Consider the following 21,224-nt stretch of genomic DNA (forward strand, 5'->3'; position numbering starts at 1 on the left):
GAGGTATGCGGTTCTGTGTGACATAAAACCCACAAAAAATGCTCACATCTTCTTGTAAATTACGCCATCAAACCACATAATTACTCAAATTAAAATAACTCATGTATGAGCGATTGTCATGTCATTTAAATGTTTTCTATGTCAGAGGAAAAAAGCTAGCTAGAGTTAAACAGGTTAGCTAAAAAGTTTGTCATTTGAAAAAAAAAGGTTCAATATTACGTATGTAACGTATATCAGTTTATAGAATAACGTACATAACATTAACGATGTTAACTACATTTGGGTGATACCAAAATATTTATGTATCCAAAAATATATGCTTAAATTTAAATACTTACGGGATGAAGCTGTTCCCAGAGGCCGGTGAGAGCTGCTCGCGCGCCGCGGTCACAGAAAAGAGCGCGAATCTTCATCGTCTTCTTCTTCTGTGTTTTTACAGCGGTTCGCTTCTGCCACCTTCCGTTTTCTCATTCAGAGTTCATTCATTTTAAAGCTGTAGTTCCAGTCCAGTCGTCTTCAAAAACTTAAATAACAATTTCCTCCCTTCAGCACGGCACTGTCTCCGTATTAACCCTATTTATCATTATCATTTCTGTCGTTCGTGTCCCAGTCATTACATCAATATTCTAAAATATTACAATACAGAGCTTACCTATAACTGTATGGCATTTAACAAGTTAAAATAATGATTCTATTTATTTAAAATTTATTACATTGTTTTCCAGACAGTTACCAGTATTTTCTTTTATTTTTAGATGTGGGCCACATACGATTAATACGCTGTATTTAATAAAATGCTCTGATCAGTGTAGTGTGAAAACTGCAATGGCAATCGCCTCGCCAGCCGACAGTGCCAACGTGCAGCCAGAACGTGGCCAGACGCGACGTGCCGCATTCACGCCGAGATTGCAGCCAGCCGACAGTGCCAAGCCTGAGCCAAAATCGGCCCAGATCTACCATGCTAGCTGGAGTAATTGGTCAGGTCGAGAAAGGAGTAAATCAGAGCGAGGCACATTCAGCTGGAGGTGGGACAGTGGGCTCCTGTTGTTCGGCACATAGCCGCGGCCAAAATCATCTCATTCTCAAGCAAATTATTCAGTAAAATACAGCTGACCTGCTATTGTCATTATTTATTAATTACCACATAAATTAAACGAAACCTAACGGGGCTTTTGTGGACAGAATTGAGCCTCAACCGAGGAAATTGAGATCAGGCAATACATCATATTGTCCAAAAGAGGGCACCTCAAGATTTAATGTAATGGGGCATGGTGTGATAATATGACACTTCAGGGATTTGTGACCCCGATGCTGGTCAGAACCTAATATTGCCCAATTTTCTCATGTCCATAACACAATCCATGTAATGTATGTTTGTAAGTAATATTCACATAAATTACACTACTACAACGGAAAAACGACAGTTCCAGCTTTCATATGTCATCTTCATCCTGTATCTGTTTATAAAAAGTATTGTACTTTTATTTCGTAGGCTACGCTTTGCTGCAGACAATGTAGAATGAAGAAACACACGTATGTTTCTTCATTCTACATTGTCTGCAGCAAATAGGTGTTTGCGATTGCTCTAAGACTGCAAGGGAAGCTCAGCTTCCCCTAAAATGTCAAAAAATAAGTGATCAAATATATACTGTTGTGTGTACATGTCACTGAATAAATATGCACTACAACACGCTCAACTTTTGTTCAGAATCAGCTTCTTATCACTGGTAAAGACGCGGCTTTCCTCTCAATCATTCCCTTCACGGTGCTCTAAGCGTCCACAGAGTTCAATTGCGAAGTGCACCGAAACGAGACGAGTCATTGGATAAATGCTGGGCTTTGTCCTGCCCATCGGACGCTCAGCGTCTCTGGGGGTCTATGGGGCAGTATAGAACGCCGTTGGGCTCTAAACGTGTGAACACATGCGTGTTAACACGTACAATTTTGTTGCGATAACGTGACCAAAAAGTACACTTTACACGCTTTTTAAGGTTTTCGCCAATGGGAGGCCTCAAATCCGGGAGTATTTACATATTCATGATAGGATTTACATCACACACTGTAGCTGACATGAAACATAAATCCTTTGTGAACGTAGTCCCTACGTTTCATCTGAATTATTCATAACATAGTGAGCTAAGCGCTGACCTATGGCTACGTTGAGCCCTACGTGAGCAGTGTGAAGACAGCAATACTAGTAAGCTGATCCCCATAGCAACTGGAAGTTTATTTTTCACAATAAAATAATCTGGTGTTTAATACCTTAAAATTTATAAACATGCATATTATTATATAACTTAATTCATAACATACTCTAAAGCTTTTCATAGTTTTACATCAAACAAGCCACTATTCTCTTACACTATGTGAGAGAAAAAAACTGCTTTTTTCAGCAGTAAATTCTGTGGTGGTTGAAGTGAGGGGTTTATATATATATATATATATACACACACACATGTTTCCGTTATTTGGCAAGTTTGGCTTTATGTTGTTTCAGCAATAACGCAATACACCAGTAGGTGGCAGTAAAGAATCATGATTCACTTAATACACAAACTTAACGCGTTAACACGTAAATATCTTAGCGTGTTAACACGAAATTATATGCTACGTGTTAACACGGAGAATCCAACACGTCTAGAGACCAACGGCGTTCCATAGGGCAGTGGGCTGGCCTGGACGCTCAGCTTCTGCATGATATTTGGATGATCTGTCTGAGGCTGAACAAAGCACTCACAGGCAGACACACTTCACATGGTCCAAGGCCGTTTAAGCAGCCTAGCTCTGCTGGCCATTGAGAGGACACTAGTCAAGTCCCTGGAAAAGACGCCTTGTTGGTACGACAGGGTCACAGATCATTTTCTTGAAAAGGAACGGAGGGTAGAATTTACGTATAAATAAACTGACACATTTTATGATGTAGGCCGAAATTGAGCCTCCCCTCCTTGAAAGACCAGTATCCACCACTGGTGTACACCTATGCAATAGATTAAATAATCAAATAATTACAAATAAGCAGCTTTACAGTGGCACTGATAGGTGTAATCCTCTACACAGCATGCTTATTTTTTTATGGCTTTATTTTTTAAATATTAATTCTTGAAAAAATATGACAATAGCAGGTCATTTGGATGTTACTGAATAATTTGCTTGAGAATGAGATGTGATTTTGGCAGCAGTTATGTAGCAGAGAGAGAGAGAGAGAGAGAAAACAATTGTGTTGTAAGGTTGTCAGCACCATCTCTGATATTAAAAAATAAAAGCAGTATAGAAATATACTAAAACTGAATGTATAACTTCACATGACCTTTAACCCCTCTATTTAGTAAAGGTCAGCACATGGATAAATGTATGAAATATTTGAAATACACACAGATATTCTAAAGATTAAATCACTTGTCATATTATAAACGACTTTTATTTGTTTTTAATTCTTACTTAATGGCAACTGTAAATTTTATTAAATCCTTTATTATAACACATTTTATTAAACTTTAAATTTGATCAAACATTTTCCAAAATAGAATCAGAATATCCAAATTTTCAAAAGTAAATATACAAAAGATATAGATATACAAATATAATATTTTTGTTTAGTATTTTTACAAAAACAAAAAGAATGTGTGTTTGTGTGTGAGAGAGAGTAAGAGTGAATGAGGTTAATAGTGTGTTAATTGTAAAATAAATGTAAATGTCCTCCTAATTTGTAAAAATAGGGTATTTGCCAAAACCCCCACTTTTTTTAAAAAAAGTCTGTTTATACACAGAAACATCCATTTTACTCATAGATTACGTGCAGTTTGCTCATTTTAAAATTTTAAGGTTTTATGGATCAGGCTCATGATTTCATGAAAAGTATTAAACAATCTTAAGAAAATAAAGTTTTTCTCTAGATTAATTAACTTTAAACAAGTTTCAAAATGCAGTTCTTTTAATTTAAATATATTAATTTATATTTTCCAAAAACCGATCATTATTTTCCACTAAGATATATATCCAAAAAGTAAAAAAAACATATATATACTGAGTTTAATGAAAAACAGATTAATTGAATGTCTTACCAGATTAAAGGTTACCAGTGCTGTGTGTAGAGCAGCTGTCTGCAGGCCACCTGATGAGAAGAGCGTAATTTTGGGTTATATACACTCTGATACAATAGCTAATGTATGCAGGTATTTACCAAGAGGAACCTGTTAAATATGGGTAAAAAATACTTTCAGTTTTGATTAAAACAGCCAAGCTTTTACCCGAATCAATCTTGAATTTAAGTATGAAATTTCTCCCGTTTCTTTTCTTTGTTTCACTCTAGTAGTTTAGCTGGAGGCACAGATTTTCTGGATAATAAATCAACATAGCACAAAAAGTAAGTTGTGTTTGTTAGATTATTTCTTTGTTGTAACAATGCTTCCTGGCAATAAATCGTACACCATTGGAAAGCTTGTTCATTTTCCTCTTAAATGGTGCCACAATTGGAACATGCATTTGTGGGATGAGCAGTAAAGCTGAGTATGTGAGTTACACCCATGAACAATTCACCAAATTCACCTTTAAAGCACATGGATTATAATTACATTGCCTACATGTTTTATATCAAAAGGTTGCAAACAATCTCAGCTCACTCATTAAGAGATGCCCATGTGACCTAGAGCATTGTATGAAGAGCTAATCTGTCTCTAACACTGAAAAACTTAAATACGATTTAGTGAAAACATCCCTTTACTCATGTGGTTTAACTGTTTTTGTGATTGAAATGGTTTTATCAGAGTCTTAGGGTCACAAGGGGACTGTATGAATTAAATACTGTATAAATGTGTAATAAACATCTAAAATTAAATTTAGTAATATCGTTTATTTAGTAAAAGTGCCATCTCTCACTCTAAGGAAAAAATGTTCATTCAACTTTGACAAAAAGAAACATTAAGAAAAAACGTGTTCTTGAAAATTCACGAGTTCTATTTAATAGCAATTATATTCAGATGCATAATTTCAAAGCAAAATATTCAAAAGTGGAAATCTGGAGACTTAAATTCAATAGCAGCAAAATTCAGATGCATAATTTCAGTGCAGTTCTTGAATCCTCATTTTGCCATCAGTAGTTAAAACACAGTGGGAAAAAAAAGATTTTTTTCTCTTTTTTTCTGTGTATGAGAGAGAGAGAGGAGCACAAAAACCCCAGAAAGAAATGTTTAGAAACTCGAAAAGAGGACAGAAAGAGGAAAAGCTCTTAACCCTTTTACCAATATTACCGGCCGTATCTTTTGTAGAGACAAAAATCCAGCAAGAAACTATCCAGAGTTTCTTGTCTTTTGGGTTTGGGACCCAGGTGTGGGACATTGAGCCTGATTAGCTCTGGGGCTGGAGTAATGTCTCCCTCTGGTGGTCAGAGATGGCCCAGCGCTGGAGCCACCATGAGCTAATGCTAATAAACGGACCTGCTGTTTGTTTTCAGAATGGCTTCAGTCAAAGATATTTCTGCACGTACAAAATATCTGAAATGTTCACTGGAAATCAAAAGTTCAAATCATCTGTCATCAGTCACCCTTGGTTTATATTGGACATGTCACGGATATCTTGAAGATCTGTGTGGCTAAAACTGCATCTCACACCCAAACAAATGTGGATCATGGCCGTCGTGCACACTGAAGTTTTTTTTAACCAGGCGGCAAAATGGAGACCTGAAGAGAGGCTACCGTCATGCCTTTGAGCATAAATGCATCCACCATCATTCATGAAAAACTTTATGTGAAAAGTCTAATCCCTCATACAGCCACCAGGGTGTGCTAACATTTATATTAAGAACAAAGACACATTGCACAAATTTATCTATAAATGTCAGATGATTTTAAATATTCATGAATATGTTTTTGTATGATGTTTTGCATGAAATACTGTTCATAAATTATTGTCAAATGAAATAATGACAATGCCATCTAGGAATATGTATTTTTTTAATCGTCTTACTCCACTACCAGCATTACTTACTGAAAATATTGAAAAGATCTCACAGTAGATTTTTGGTAGTATTTCTTTTCTTGTTTTGCATTTGAACATTATTTTATTATTGTATTTTATGTTCAATATATATGACATATAAATATATATTTAATAAAAAAATAAAGTTCTACTAATGACAAATAAAACGTATGACATGATTTATTCAAATATTTCCTATAGACTTCTCATGTTTTTCCACAACTGGAAATTTAGATGATTTTGAAATGCCCATCAATGAGCTGAACTTGAAGGTTAATTGAAAGTCTTACCAGATTACAGATTACTGTGCTGTGTGTAGAGCAGCTACCTACAGGCATATGTATATGTCTATATCTGCTTTGAGAATAACAGTGGTTAATCAAGACAAACCTGTTGCATAGGGGCAAAAATGATTTCTATTTCATTAAAAGACAAATCACTTCCTCAAATATTGAGCTGCATTTTTTCTTGGCTTCAAATAAAGAAAGAAACCTCTATGACTCAAAATGAGAGACACATGAATGGGCACAAGACCATGAAACACAGGCACTAGTTTAGTTTCATTTCACATTTCGTTTGGCTGGTCGAATTAAATATTTTCTTTTAGCCCCTGGATCCCCCTACAGTTGCAGAGTGTAATTCAATTATAGATCTAGAATGAAATCAAGGGCAGACACAGTGCCATTTCTGCAGTGCTGATCCCAGAGTAGCAATGATATAAGCTCTATTCTCCATATTACAGCTAGGTCAAGCAACAAAATGATTTCTGAAGCTGTGATTTTAATGTAAAAATACTACCTAGTGTTCCTTTAAATGAGACAGTCTGTTGTTTGCTTGAACGTCTTGTACAAAAAGACAATGCCAGGCCACATTCTGCACGTACTACAACAGCATTTTTCTTTTCAAATTGCACCTCACATTCTCTGTTGGGGTGAGATCAGCACACATGCCAGTTCAGCACCACACCCTTATCTTCCACAGCCATGCCTTTGAAAATGTAAGAATATTATAGTTTGCACTGGTGCAATATTCATGGGTGTTCCTGAAAACATTTATTAATTCATTCATTGCTTGTAACCCTTATCTAGTTCAGGGTCACAGTGGGTCTGGAGCCTACCCGGAATCACTGAGCGCAAAGCAGGAACACACCCTGGAGGGGGCACAAGTCTTTATTTTACTCAGTGCCTTGCTTCAAGTGAGGGCAGCATGGTGGTGCAGATTGTGGGTTCAAGGACCACTCCAGGTGAGGAGTTAGCTGTGTTCTCCCTGTGTCTGTGTGGGGTTTCTCCGGGTGACTGTCTGTGAGGAGTGTGGTGTGTTCTCCCTGTGTCTGTGTGGGTTTCTCCAGGTGACTGTCTCTGAGGAGTGTGGTGTGTTCTCGCCGTGTCTGCGTGGGTTTCCTCCGGGTGACTGTGTGAGGAGTGTGGTGTGTTCTCTCTGTGTCTGTGTGGGGTTCCTTTGGGCGAATGTCTGTGAGGAGCGAGGTGTGTTCTCCCTGTGTCTGCGTGGGTTTACTCCGGGTGACTGTCTGTAAGGAGTTGGTGTGTTCTCCCTGTGTCTCTGTGGGTTTCCTCCGGGTGACTGTCTGTGAGGAGTGTGGTGTGTTCTCCCTGTGTCTGCGTGGGTTTCCTCCGGGTGACTGTGTGAGGAGTGTGGTGTGTTCTCCCTGTGTCTGTGTGGGGTTCCTCCGGGCGATTGTCTGTGAGGAGTGTGGTGTGTTCTCCCTGTGTCTGTGTGGGGTTCCTTCGGGCGATTGTCTGTGAGGAGTGTGGTGTGTTCTCCCTGTGTCTGCGTGGGTTTCCTCCAGGTGACTGTCTGTGAGGAGTTTGGTGTGTTCTCCCTGTGTCTGCATGGGTTTACTCCGGGTGACTGTCTGTAAGGAGTTGGTGTGTTCTCCCTGTGTCTGCGTGGGTTTCCTCCGGGTGACTGTGTGAGGAGTGTGGTGTGTTCTCCCTGTGTCTGTGTGGGGTTCCTCCGGGCGATTGTCTGTGAGGAGTGTGGTGTGTTCTCCTTGTGTCTGTGTGGGGTTCCTTCGGGTGATTGTCTGTGAGGAGTGTGGTGTGTTCTCCCTGTGTCTGCGTGGGTTTCCTCCAGGTGACTGTCTGTGAGGAGTTTGGTGTGTTCTCCCTGTGTCTGCGTGGGGTTTCTCCGGGTGACTATCTGTGAGGAGTTTGGTGTGTTCTCTCTGTGTCTGCGTGGGGTTCCTCCGGGTGACTGTCTGTGAGGAGTTTGGGCTGTTCTCCCTGTGTCTGCGTGGGGTTCTTCCGTGTACTCCTGTTTCCTCCCACGCTCCAAAAACCCACATTGTTAGGTGGATAAGTGACTTTAAAATATCTATATCTGTGAGTGAATGCGTCGCCCTGTGAAGGACTGGCACCCCCTATAGGGTGTGATCCTGCCTTGCACCCAATGACTACGGGTAGGCTCCAGATCCACCATGACCCTGAACTGGACAATGAATGAATGAATGAATGAATGGTATAAAACAATAAGCAACAAGACAAGTCTCTCTCTGAGAGTCAGAACACGACCCTTGATGAAATTTCATTATTTCATTCATGTTCCACACCTCATGAATAGTCAATGTGTGAATCACAAGAATTGAGAAAAATAGTGTCACATCAGATTCATGGCAAAACAGAAGAAAACCTAATTCAATTATCAGAAAATTGTAAAATCCAATGTGTAGGCAACACCCTGTCTACACAGTTCAGAGTGCTAATGAAACTTCATAAATGTTCACAATATGTTTTTCACTAAATACCAGCACATTCGAACATAGGTTTTTGGGAAGTGATGATATAACTGGAGTGATATGCTCAAATTTTCTAGTTTTAGTGAAGACCCTGTCTGCAGTATATTGAACTAGTTGAAGTTTACTTACATTCCTTCAGGTGCATCCTGACAGTAGTGTGCAACACTAGTCAAGCCTTGAAGTAATAAAGGCATGTAATAATGTTTCTGCATTTCCAATGAACTCAAATTAAATATCTAATTAAATTTAAAAACCACAGCTTTTGTTTTTATTTTTTCGTTCCAGCATTTTTTAATTTTGATGGATGATTTACAGTTTAACATATTGATGGAAATATATATATATATATATGCATAGCAACCATAGGTAGCAACCACGACCAGAGACGCTCTCCTCTGTGACAATCATCATAGCAATCTCAAGCTATAGCTATCTCTGAGCTACCCCTTCCCAAAATGGCAGAAAATAGGAGCTTTTTGGACAGATTTACATATGTAAATATCAGACCGGTGTGTCTTGTATGTGGAGCCAATGTGGCTATAACTAAGGAGTACAACATTAGAGGACACTTTGAAAAGAAACACCACGACAAGTACAAAGACATGAGCATAACTGAAAGGAGCAAGGAAGTAGAGGAGATGAAAAGAAGTTTGGTTACACAACAAAATACGTTTAATAAAGCCACTTCACAAAGTGAGGCTGCTGTAAAGGCGAGTTATATTGTGGCAACCGAGATTGCAAAATCAGCCTGGCCCTTTAATGAGGGAGAGTTTGTGAAAAAGTGCTGATCACACATGTGAGCTGAAAGTACCGAGCAGTTGTTTCGAGCTGCCTGTGGAACTATGTCAGTTTCTGGAAAGCAAAGGGAAGGACACAGCATCGCTCCGGGACCAAAAGTTTCTTTATGAGCTGGCCTTTCTGTGTGACATCTCGAGCCATCTTAATGCACTGAACCTGCAGCTTCAGGGGCGGGGGTGCATCATCACAGATATGTACGCTGCAGTCAGGGCTTTCAAAACTAAACTGTGCCTGTGGGAAAATCAAATGCTGCAAGGAAACCTTGGCCATTTCCCCTGCTGCCAAACCATAAAAACGCAGATCTCTACCGCCGTGTTTCCATGCGCACAGTTTGCTCAAAAACTCAGTGTACTCTGCGCTGAGTTTAGCCGGCGATTTGCTGACTTCGATGTCCAGAAATGTCGGTTTGAACTGCTCAGTAATCCCTTCGCGGTTGATTTGAAAAATGCACCAACGAACCTCCAAATGGAGCTGATTGACCTCCAGTGTAATGACACGTTGAGGTCAAAAAATGATGCAGTTCATCCCTGATGCAATGCCTCAGCTCCGCACCCAAGCTGCTCAGATGCTCTCCATGTTCGGTAGCACTTATCTATGTGAGCAGATTTTCTCCTTGATGGAGATGACCAAAACATCTGACAGGACAGGTCTGACTGATGAACACCTTCACGCGATACTGAGGATTTCCTCAGCTCACAGCCTGAGCCCAGACATTGATGAACTTGCATCCAAGAAGAGATGCCAGATGTCTTGCTTGGACACATGCGATTAGATCACTGTATATCAAACTGAGCAATACGTTTTACCTTTTCTTTATGCATATTTTTCTTGCTACTTCAAGGCATGAATGGTTGAATGCTTGATTGATTTATTATTGTTATATATTTTATACATTTATGAACCTGTTGAAAAAGTTTATTTTGATATCTAATGTTGAAGCAAAACATGCATGGACCATATTAAAAGGTTTTTAATCTTTTAATCTTTTTTTAATCTAATTTTTAATATTTATTCAATGTTAGCCCGCGATTTTATTCAAGTTTTAAATTTTGGCCCATTGTGTATTTGAGTTTGACACCCCTGCTTTAAAGGTACATGTAACCCTTCTAACTAATTGGAATTAATAATAATGTTAATACTAATAAGTTTGTTTATTTGAAGGTCTCCTGTGGTTTTACATATTTGATAAGTTCTGTCTGGTCTCTGGTTGTATATTTTTCCTGTTTTTATTTCATTTTATTGAGTCACATGTCTGGAACTCTCTGGTGGATGGTCAAGGAAAGTGGGGGCGGGGGCAAGAAAAGAGGGAGAGGAGACGAGAGAGTTCGGGAAAAAGCTATCTGTTGTTTTTGGTGGTCTACTGAACAACTATAGTTTTTGCAGTTGTGTTGTCAGCTTGATATCACGCGAAACTGTAAATATGCTGTTGTAAAAGGAGTGGAGTGACGGTAATATTTTATCTCATGCACTTTATTGGCGAGTGTGAATAAGCGACTCTCATTTATGTGATTGCTAACCTAACCCAGGATAGCCTAGTGGGACTAGTGATCGTCTGACTCATTTGGTCAGTAAAACCAAGCAGTATCCTGCCCAACACTCCACAAAAACCAGCTATCTAGTAGTTTTGCTCACGGAGCCCGTACCAAACTTCCACAGGCTTCATGGGAGCTTGAACTGTTAGCCTAGCCGCTCCAAGCTATCAACCCCCACTACTCCGAACCGAACTGCCATTGCAGCTGAGAGGGAGAGGAAGGGAGAGACCGAGAGAGACAAAACATCTGATAGTGTGAGGTTCAGTACATGTTGAGGTACAACTTTCTGTTAAATTTGGTTGCTCGTAAGAGTGAAAAAGCCAGTGTGTTATATTTTATGGGCCGCAACGCACACTAGCAATGATTTGGGCCTGCAACAAGAACTAGTTAAATGCTGGCTTAGGGTGTGTGTGTGTGTGTGGGCACATCACTTGGTTTGATGTTAAAAGTTTGGATTTCTTACTATTTGTGTCTATAATAACCAGAGAATTGGGTTTATGTTGAAGATGGAGACATGGTAGTTTAATTTATGTATTTGTTTGATTTTTTCTAAGAAATAAAAGGTGATTTAAAATTTGATAAAATATACGCATTCAAAATATTTTATGTAAAATCCATATTTGGTTTTCATTCCAGATCCGTATCTCTTAGTTTGGGGTGTACTGAATCAAAACCATTTGCATCCTATTATCGTTGAGTTTTGTCTTGTATGTTATTCAGAGAAAGGGGACTAGTATACATACAGCCCGCTTAGTAATTGGAGGCACCGCCATAGTATATTTAAACGTTCCAAACTATGCATGGTTTCATAAATAGTGATAACATATTAATAGCCATCTAACATAAACTAAGTTAACCCAAGGTAACCGAACAGGTAATTTAACAATGCGAGGAAATTCATTATTACCTGGTGTAAGAGCGTTACATAAATGGAGGCACCGCTGGGATTAAAAAAATTATCTGTATATAAATTTCATTAGTTGATCTTTTTAAACAGTAAATACATTAAACGTACTTACTTAACATTTTAAGCCTCACTTTAAAAGAATGGATCCCTTGATGTACTCTGAGTTTCAAGACCACCTGAAGAACTGCTGCATAGGTGAAGGATTAGATGCGAACCATGCCATTCTCATGGTTGGGGTCCCTCAGGAGTGTGCGATAGGACAGATAGAGGAGCAAATGAACACCGTCCGATGTTGGGGCCAAGTACGTGTCAGAGGGAGATTGTTCAATCCTAAAACACAAAGCTTGATGGTTCTGTGTGAGTGCAAGGAGGAGATAAATCCCAAGCTGGTCCCCCCAGAGGTGGTACCAGGCGACGGATCTGAACACTGGATGGTCATCATCAATGATGGAGCACATACTGAATCTGATGAGTTTCTGAAGAAGCTGAATGGGCTGCTTAAGGCTGAAGGGAAGACTTTAGATGATCTTCAAGGTTTGTGCTCACAGTCCTCTCAGCCCCTGAGTCAGAACAGGTCAGTCTCACTCGAAGGTCACAATTACCGCCATCTCAGGGTATTTTCTGGGGTAATCCCAACTCCTGCAGGAGAAGAGCCTTTGGAACCCTGGCTAGAGCAAGCATATGTGATGGTGGAGGAATGTGACTGCTCGGAGAATGAGAGAAAACATAGAATTATGGAAAGCGTTAAAGGGCCCGCACTCGAAGTAATAAAGTCTGTAAGGTCCTGTGAGCTGGAGGCCAGCCCCAAGACTTACCTTAAATATTGCTTTTGAGTCTGCTGAATCAGCAGAAGTTTTGTATTTCTCTTTTCGACGTCTTCAACAGAAATCAGGTGAGAAATTGTCAGACGTTTTGCGACGATTAGAAAAATCACTGACCAAGGTGGTACACATGCGAGGCCTTTCTTCCCGTGACAGAAACAGAGTGCATGTAGAGCATCAAATTAGATTAAAAGACTCTCGTCCTTTCAGGGAATGTTCACAACAATTGGCACCAGTAGATATTGAAGACGTACGACGGCATATTCAGGACCTCCTAGCAGCTGGAATCATAAGAATCCAGAAGTCTATATGCCTCACCAATTGTTGCTCGGAAAAAGAATGTAAGTGTCTGTATGTGCATAGACTACCGTACCTTGAACAACAGAACGGTGCCAGACCAGTACACCACCCCATGTGTGGACGACGCTTTGGATTGCCTTACACGTAGCAAGTGGTTTACGGTGCTTGATTTACGGAGCGGTTATTACCAGATTGCCGTAGCTGAAGGAGACAAAGAAAAGACCGCATTCATTTGTTCGCTAGGGTTTTATCAATTTGAGAGAATGGCTCAAGGGGTTTTTCCCAGGGGTTTCTCGACTTTTCAGCGGCTTATGGAGAAGGTGGTTGGGGACATGAACCTGCTTCAGGTCTTGGTGTACCTTGACGATCTTATTGTCTTTGGAAGGACTTTAGAAGAGCACGAAGAAAGGCTGATCAGGGTGCTGGATAGACTGGAAGAGGCTGGACTTAAGGTCTCAATAGGTAATTGTCAGTTCTGTCAGCCCCGTGTCAAATATGTGGGTCATATCGTGTCGGCAGAGGGCATTGCCATAAATCCCTCAAAGGTGGAGGCTGTTACCAACTGGCCCCTGCCCCATCATACCACCTTCCTTAAGGTAATTCTTGGGGTTTTGCGGATACTATCGCCGTTTTATCTCCAGTTATTCTTCCATTATTAAGCCTCTGACTCACCTGACCTGAGGCTCTAAAAAAGAAAGAAAATCTAACAAAGAGAACACCAAGTATTTCAAGGAGTCTGAGCCATTTGGGCAGAGATGGACAGAAGCTTGCACCAAGGCATTTCAGAGGATCAAACAGTGTCTTACCCAGGCCCTCGTTTTGCACTTTGCCTATCCAGAGAAGCCTTTCATTTTACATGTTGATGCCAGCCTTAGAGGTTTTGGGCAGTACTTTTGCCAGCCGAGGTTTAAGCAATGCTGAGAGGAATTACCACATTCACCAATTAGAGTTCTTAGCTTTGAAATGGGCGATAGTGGATAAATTCCACGATTATTTGTATGGTGCTCAGTTCACAGTGAGGACTGATAATAATCCTCTCACTTATGTTTTGAATACAGCGAAGCTGAACGCTGCGTGTCATAAGTGGCTTGCGGCCTTGACAACCTATGATTTTGATATTGAATTTCATCCTGGAAAAGTTCACACAGATGCTGACCTGCTGTCCCAATGTACCCTAGGAGATGGTAGCAATATAGAATGGAAAAGTATATCTCTTCCTGGAATAAAAGCCATCTGCAGTGGAGTTTGTGCCCATGACTCACGAGAGATGCCTTTCAGGCTGGCTGAACAGTTGTGCACTCCTGCAGAAGCCATACCAAATGCTTATGTTTTCTCCACTTCTTTGAAGGGAGATCAGATGGAAGTGTGGAGCAGAGAAGACATTGAGGCCGCACAGGAAAGTGACAAGGTCATCAAAGCTGTGAAACAGGCCCTCAACAATAGCAGTTGGCCTTCCGAATTGTTAGAACAGACTCTTGAGCTAGGACTGATGAAACGTGAAGCAGACAGATTGGTCACCAAAGATGGGTTGCTGTATTGGGTAAAAAAGGGACGTTTTGGGGTAGAGACCCACCAGCTTGTGCTGCCACAGATATACAGGCCGAAAGTGATGATAGCACTTCACGATGATTTAGGACACTTAGGGGTCCTCCTAAGGAATAGGTTTTATTGACCAAAAACGGCACATGAAGTTGAGCAGTATATGAAAAACTGTGGAGAATGCATTGTATGTAAGAGCAGTAGTCCACGAGCAGCACCGCTCCACCAGATCGCAAGCAGTGGTCCCATGGACCTTGTATGCATTGATTTCCTCTCATTAGAAGCTGATTCCAAGGGTTTCACTAGCATCTTGGTAGTAACAGATCTTTTCAGCTGCTATTCACAGGCTTTTCACACGAAAAATCAGAAGTCAATCACAGTGGCTAAAATTCTAGTGGCCTCACATGCCTACAAACTGGCAGGTGAAGCAGCTGACAAAAGCCATCAAAAAAAAACAACAACTATATGACAAACTGGTTCGTTTTCAGGCTCTTGACTGTGGTGACAGAGTCTTACTTAAAAAATTAGGAATGAAAGGGAAGCACAAACTGCAGAGTCAATGGAATCCTGTGCCATACGTTGTGATTGGGAGGATGCCAAATCTTCCTGTCTACCAAGTGAAACCTGAGAAAAGCCTAGGAAGTGTAAAAAACATTCACCGAGATTACCTCCTGCCTATAGGACAGCTTGTGAGGTTACCATCTACTGCTGATGATGAGCCTTTGCAAAGTGAGATAGGTGGACCAAAACCATGTGGGTCTCAAAAGACAGGAAAAGACAAAGAACCGTTTTATTCCACTAGTGATTCCGAAAGTGAGGGCTGTGAGATCTATTACACCATTGACATGGATCTCTTGTCTGCCAAGGATAGAGAAGCTACGCCCAGCTCTGAGGTAGTGCGGGATGGTGAGGAGCGGAGGAATGATGTTTCAGTGCAAGATGAGGTGGTTGTGAGTGACATAGAGCTCAATGATAGCCTTGTAATGCAGCGGGAAACAGATCCTGGTTCAGAGGGTGAAGGCATTGAACTTCTTATAAATGAAGACATTGCCTTAAGTTCTCGTTTTCTTGTCCATCCACTCAGTCAGCCAATGCTAGTGACCAAGAATGCTCTCAGCCTAGTTCAGGCGAGAAAGCCAACTCAAGTGAAGATGAGAGTCCTGCTACAGAGAAGAGACAAGTTAAGCCTATTATCCGACTTACGTATGAAGAACCTGGCAGATCTAAAGACCAGCCCCTGACCATAGTTCATAGGTCATACATTTCATAGTTCATAGGTCATACATTTACTCAGTTTGTACCTTTAGTGACCAATATTGTACCTCTAGTGTACATTTTTTTCTGAGAGTGTATGTTCACGTCTTAACTTGGCTTATATACTGTCCTTTGTTTCAATTAGAATTTTGCAGGACAATAGTCAGTGGAGACAGATTAATGCCATATTAAAATGTAATAGTAAAATTGTATATTGTTCAATACTCAAATTCAATAAGCCAAACATTTATAAAATACTCATTCGGTTATTCAAAGTCTGCAAACAGTCCAGTTAAGAGTCCAGAATCTACCCAGAATCACTGGGCACAAGGCAAGAACACATCCTGGAAATACCCTGCCAGACCAAAAAGGTATGATAGAAGTGCATTATTGATCACTAAAGGTACAAACAGTGTAAATGTATGTTTAAAGGTACATAAATGTACCCTTAAGTACAGCCCTTAAGTAAATGTACCCTAAAGTAAATCCAAGTTGCTGTCACTGTGGTGGCAGGAACTTGGATTTACTTTAGGGTACATTTACCCGGTCAATCTGACTTCTTGAGCATCAGGAGGAAACCCACACAGACACAGAAAGAACACACCAAAAACTTCACAGAGAGTCACATGATATGAACTCAAACACACAACCCTATCACACAGAATTTAGTTTATGTAGCCTGGGTAATGTAAGGAGTTGTGTGGACATTCCAAAAGAGGAATAGATTAATTTCCTGAGTAACACTTGAAACCACAGCCCAATAATTATTAAGTAAACACCTGTTAAGTAAGACATAAGAAAAAAAATAAGCACAGAATGAATAAAGGGTATGTTAATGTATGCTGTTTTTCCTGGGTATCATAAGGACATTTCCTATGGTTCACTGCGATTCCAAATTCATTACAAATACTACTCAAAATCAGTGGTGCACAGTAATGAAGTAAATGTAATCCTTTACTGTACTTAAGTACTTTACTGAAGTATTCCCATTTTGGGCAACTTTTTACTTTAACTCCACTACATTTCAAAGTCAAATATCTTACCTTTTACTCCACTACATTATGAAAACAAATCTGCTGTTACTTTTTGGTTTATGTGAATAAAACCATAACGTCTCTGAACAAATCTGCCCACTACACACAGCTCTTGTTGCTAGGAGACAAACACAGTCACCGCACTAAAACAAGTGAAAAACTTTCTCAGCCTAAACCCAATAATACCGAAGGCAGACTTTGTTTTTATCAAGTGTTAATCAAATTTGAGACTGTAAATCACTTTCATTTTTTAGAAATGTTATGAATTAACATAATGATTTTAGTATTTGGCAGTATTTGAGCCATGAGTAACAACTTTTCATTCATATACGCTTTTTACGGATCTTTAGATGTCACAAATCACTCACCGAAGGTGAGAGTCAGTTGGAGGTTTATTAAACACAATACGTGAAGCGAGTTCAGTACCAGAAGCAATATTCCAAAATCCCAAAATCAGAAACAAGTACAAAAGAGACTAGCAGACGAGGTTAGGAAAACAAAACTAACCCTGTTTGTAAACCGGTGTTTCAGAATTGCAGAAATTGCTCAAACTATGTTCTGCAAATATGTAGACATGTAGAGCTTAAAGGAACACTGAAATATTTGTACCTTAAAATTTCAGCTTCCAAATTATTGTGATGCTTCACTGACCTATAATAGAGAGAATAGAGCCTCTGTCTTTGCTACTCTGTGCTCAGCACTGCAGCACATTGGGCCCATCACAGTGGAACTCAAACCACTGACTGCATCTCTAGCTCTTCACAGGTGTCTTCAGGTAAGCACCTCCCCTTGTCAGTGTTTCGCTGAAGCCCATGACTTCTCCAGAAGGCTCAACAGAAGTCGGGCCTTCGAGGCCCACTCCCCTCCAAGCCAACTTTACACTCCTACCATACCCTTAAGCATCAAAAACACTAAATTCACACTTGCCTCCCTGGTGACTAAAGCATGTTCAGTGCCACCAGTTTTTTGTGTTGAATATATAATGTGTCTGTCAAATAAACAGAATACTACTACAAATATAATTTCTTTAAATGTAATAACACTGACAAATTTTTGAATGCTCAGTGTCAGGACATAACAGAAAGCTGACAGTCGCGGAACACAGTTAACAGTCTGTTTAATGTCGTTATCCAAAAGGGTAATCACAAGGCAGGCAAAGTTCAAAAACAGGAGCAAACAGTACCTCGGAGGATGGACAAAAACCGTAGTCAAAAACAGGCAGAGTTCGAAAACCAGAGAATGCAGACAATACCAATAGGGACAAGACAGGAGACGTAAATCGGGAACACAGGCAGGAAGTAGGCAACAGGAGACCGTCAGACAAAGTACAAGGGAACGCGTTGTATGCATGGGAGAACCAAAACAATACTCGGCAGGGAACAGTTCTCAGAGTGAGGTATATATAGGGAGACAGACAGGTGTGAGTAATTAGAACTCTGGTGAGGGAGACCGGTAGGTAGTCATGTGACTGGCAGGTGCATTCTGGGAATTTGAGTCCTGAGATGTAGGCGTGACAGTACCCCCCCCCGAAGACACCGGAGGAGGCCTGGAACGAGGACGACCACGACGACGACCACCCAGCGGAACAGAGTCACCAGAACTATGGACTTCTGCACATGCGGAGGACTGAGATTGACGTGGGTCTCTGGATCGAGACCTGGGAAGGGACGGAGCGGGATTAGATACCGATCCTCTCGGGCGACCTCTGGGACGGGGAGCCGGCTTCTCAGGATGACGAGAGTGAAACGCCAACACGAGACCCGGATCATAGATGTCCTTTGCTGGTACCCATGAACGCTCCTCAGGACCGTACCCCTCCCAATCAATAAGATATTGGAGAGTTCCTCCACGTCTACGAGAATCTAGTACCTCTCGCACAGCATATGTGGAAGAGTCCCCAACGTCCAATGCCGGGGGCGGAACGTCGTCAGGCTGCAACTCATTCAAAGGGCCAGAGATCACAGGCTTGAGGAGAGACACATGAAAGGAGTTAGCAATACGGTATTGTGCAGGTAATTCTAACTTGTAAGTAACCTCATTAATTTTATCAGAAATACGAAAAGGACCAATATACTTAGGAAGGAGCTTCCTGCACCTCCCCTCAAACCTGATATCCTTTGTAGCCAACCATACTCTTTCTCCAATCTGGAATAACGGGGAATTTGATCTGTTTCTATCAGCTTGTTCCTTATACCGGGAAAGGACTTCCGTGATGTGAAGATTAGTTTTCTCCCACACCTCCTCACTGCGTTTCATCCACTCGTCGACTGATGGAATTCCAGATGTAGCTGCAGTCCAGGGTGCCAACGGAGGTTGATAACCTAATATACACTGAAATGGGGTGAGACCAGTAGTCGAGTTAACCAAGGAGTTTTGGGCTATCTCTGCCCATACCAAGTACTGGGACCAGTCTTGTGGATTCTCATGACAATAAATTCGTAAAAACTTTCCCAGCTCCTGATTAACCCGTTCACACTGGCCATTACTCTGGGGATGATATCCAGAGGTGAGGCTAACATTTACCCCTAAATGTTCAAAGAAAGCTTTCCATACATGTGACGTAAACTGAGGACCTCTATCAGATAAAATGTCTTCAGGGATTCCATAATGACGGAATATATATGTATATAAAGCTTTAGCAGTATCCAGGGCCGTGGGTAATGAAGGAAATGGGATGAGCTTAACTCCTCTAGAGAACCGATCAATGACTGTGAGAACTGTAGTAAATCCCTCCGACAGAGGTAGGTCAGTGACAAAATCCAGCGCCAAATGCGACCAGGGACGTTCTGGAACGGGTAGAGGCATTAATTTACCTGCCGGAAGGGTTTTAGGTGTTTTTGCCTGAGCACAAACTGAACAAGATGCTACAAATTCATGTACATCCGCTCTTACTGACCCCCACCAATAACGTGCTAGAATGAGCTGTGTAGTGCGTCTCTCTCCGGGATGACCAGATGACAGTGACGAATGGGCCCATGTAATCAGCCTATTACGGAATTCTGGCGGTACATAAGTTTTGCCTTCCGGACAAGATTCAGATACTCCTTTTGACCGATTTTCCTGTGCAATCAGTTCATCTAACTCCCATCTGATAGCTGCCACCGAAACGGAGGAAGGTAGTATAAACTTATTTGATTCTTCACCTTTCTCTTCTGATTCATTCTGATTAAAACGAGAGAGCGCATCTGCTTTAAGGTTACGATTACCTGGCTGAAACGTGATGGTAAACCGGAACCGGGAGAAAAACAGCGACCACCTAGCTTGTCGAGAGTTCATACGTTTTGCAGAACGAATATATTCCAGATTCTTGTGGTCAGTTAAGACTGTGAAAGGATGTAGAGAACCTTCTAGCCAGTGTCTCCATTCCTCTAAAGCCAACTTTACCGCTAAAAGTTCTCTATCCCCGATACCATAATTTCGTTCAGCAGGTGATAATTTATGCGAAAAAAAGGCAATGGGGTGTAACTTAGGAAGTTCCCCACTACGTTGAGATAGTACCGCCCCTACACCCGTCTCTGATGCGTCTACCTCCACCACAAAGGGGAGTTCAGGGTTAGGATGTTTTAATATGGGAGCGGTAGTGAAGGCTGTCTTGAGACGTTCAAAAGCACCTTGGGCTTGAGCAGACCAACACAAACGATGAGGACTACCCTTTAGTAAAGCAGTAAGTGGGGCTGCAATAGAACTAAAATTTCTAATAAACCGTCTGTAAAAATTCGCAAACCCTAAAAAGCGTTGAAGCTCCTTCACGTTAGTTGGGACTGGCCAGCTTACGACCGCCTCTACCTTCTGGTCGTCCATGACTATACCCGACACACTGATAACATATCCCAAGAATGAAATGGTTTGTTGATGGAATTCACATTTTTCTCCTTTGACAAAAAGGTTATTCTCCTTTAACCGCTGAAGCACTTGACTGACCTGTTTTACATGAGTTTTAACATCTGGAGAGTAAATCAAAATGTCATCAATGTATGCAATTACAAATTTTCCCAACATGTCCCTAAAAATGTCATTGATAAACTCCTGGAACACAGATGGAGCGTTTGCCAACCCATAGCTCATTACCAAATACTCATAATGTCCCTTGGTAGTACTAAAAGCAGTTTTCCACTCGTCACCCTCCTTAATTCGCACTAGATTGTATGCACTACGAAGGTCCAACTTGGAGAAGATGGTAGCACCTCTAAGTTGCTCTAATGCAACTGGAATAAGGGGTAGAGGATATACAAATTTCTTGGTGATATCGTTCAGAGCACGATAGTCTATACATGGTCTTAATCCACCGTCCTTCTTTTTGACAAAGAAGAA

The 21,224-nt window shown here is 40.9% G+C and overlaps 1 pseudogene; it reads left to right on the forward strand.

The window, feature by feature from the left end:
• Window positions 1-825: 825 nt before the first annotated feature.
• On the forward strand, window positions 826-10,298 carry LOC136691399 (general transcription factor II-I repeat domain-containing protein 2-like; annotated as a pseudogene).
• Window positions 10,299-21,224: the final 10,926 nt, after the last annotated feature.

The sequence above is a fragment of the Hoplias malabaricus genome, chromosome 3, assembly GCF_029633855.1.
Source record: "Hoplias malabaricus isolate fHopMal1 chromosome 3, fHopMal1.hap1, whole genome shotgun sequence".
Classification (NCBI taxonomy): domain Eukaryota; kingdom Metazoa; phylum Chordata; class Actinopteri; order Characiformes; family Erythrinidae; genus Hoplias; species Hoplias malabaricus.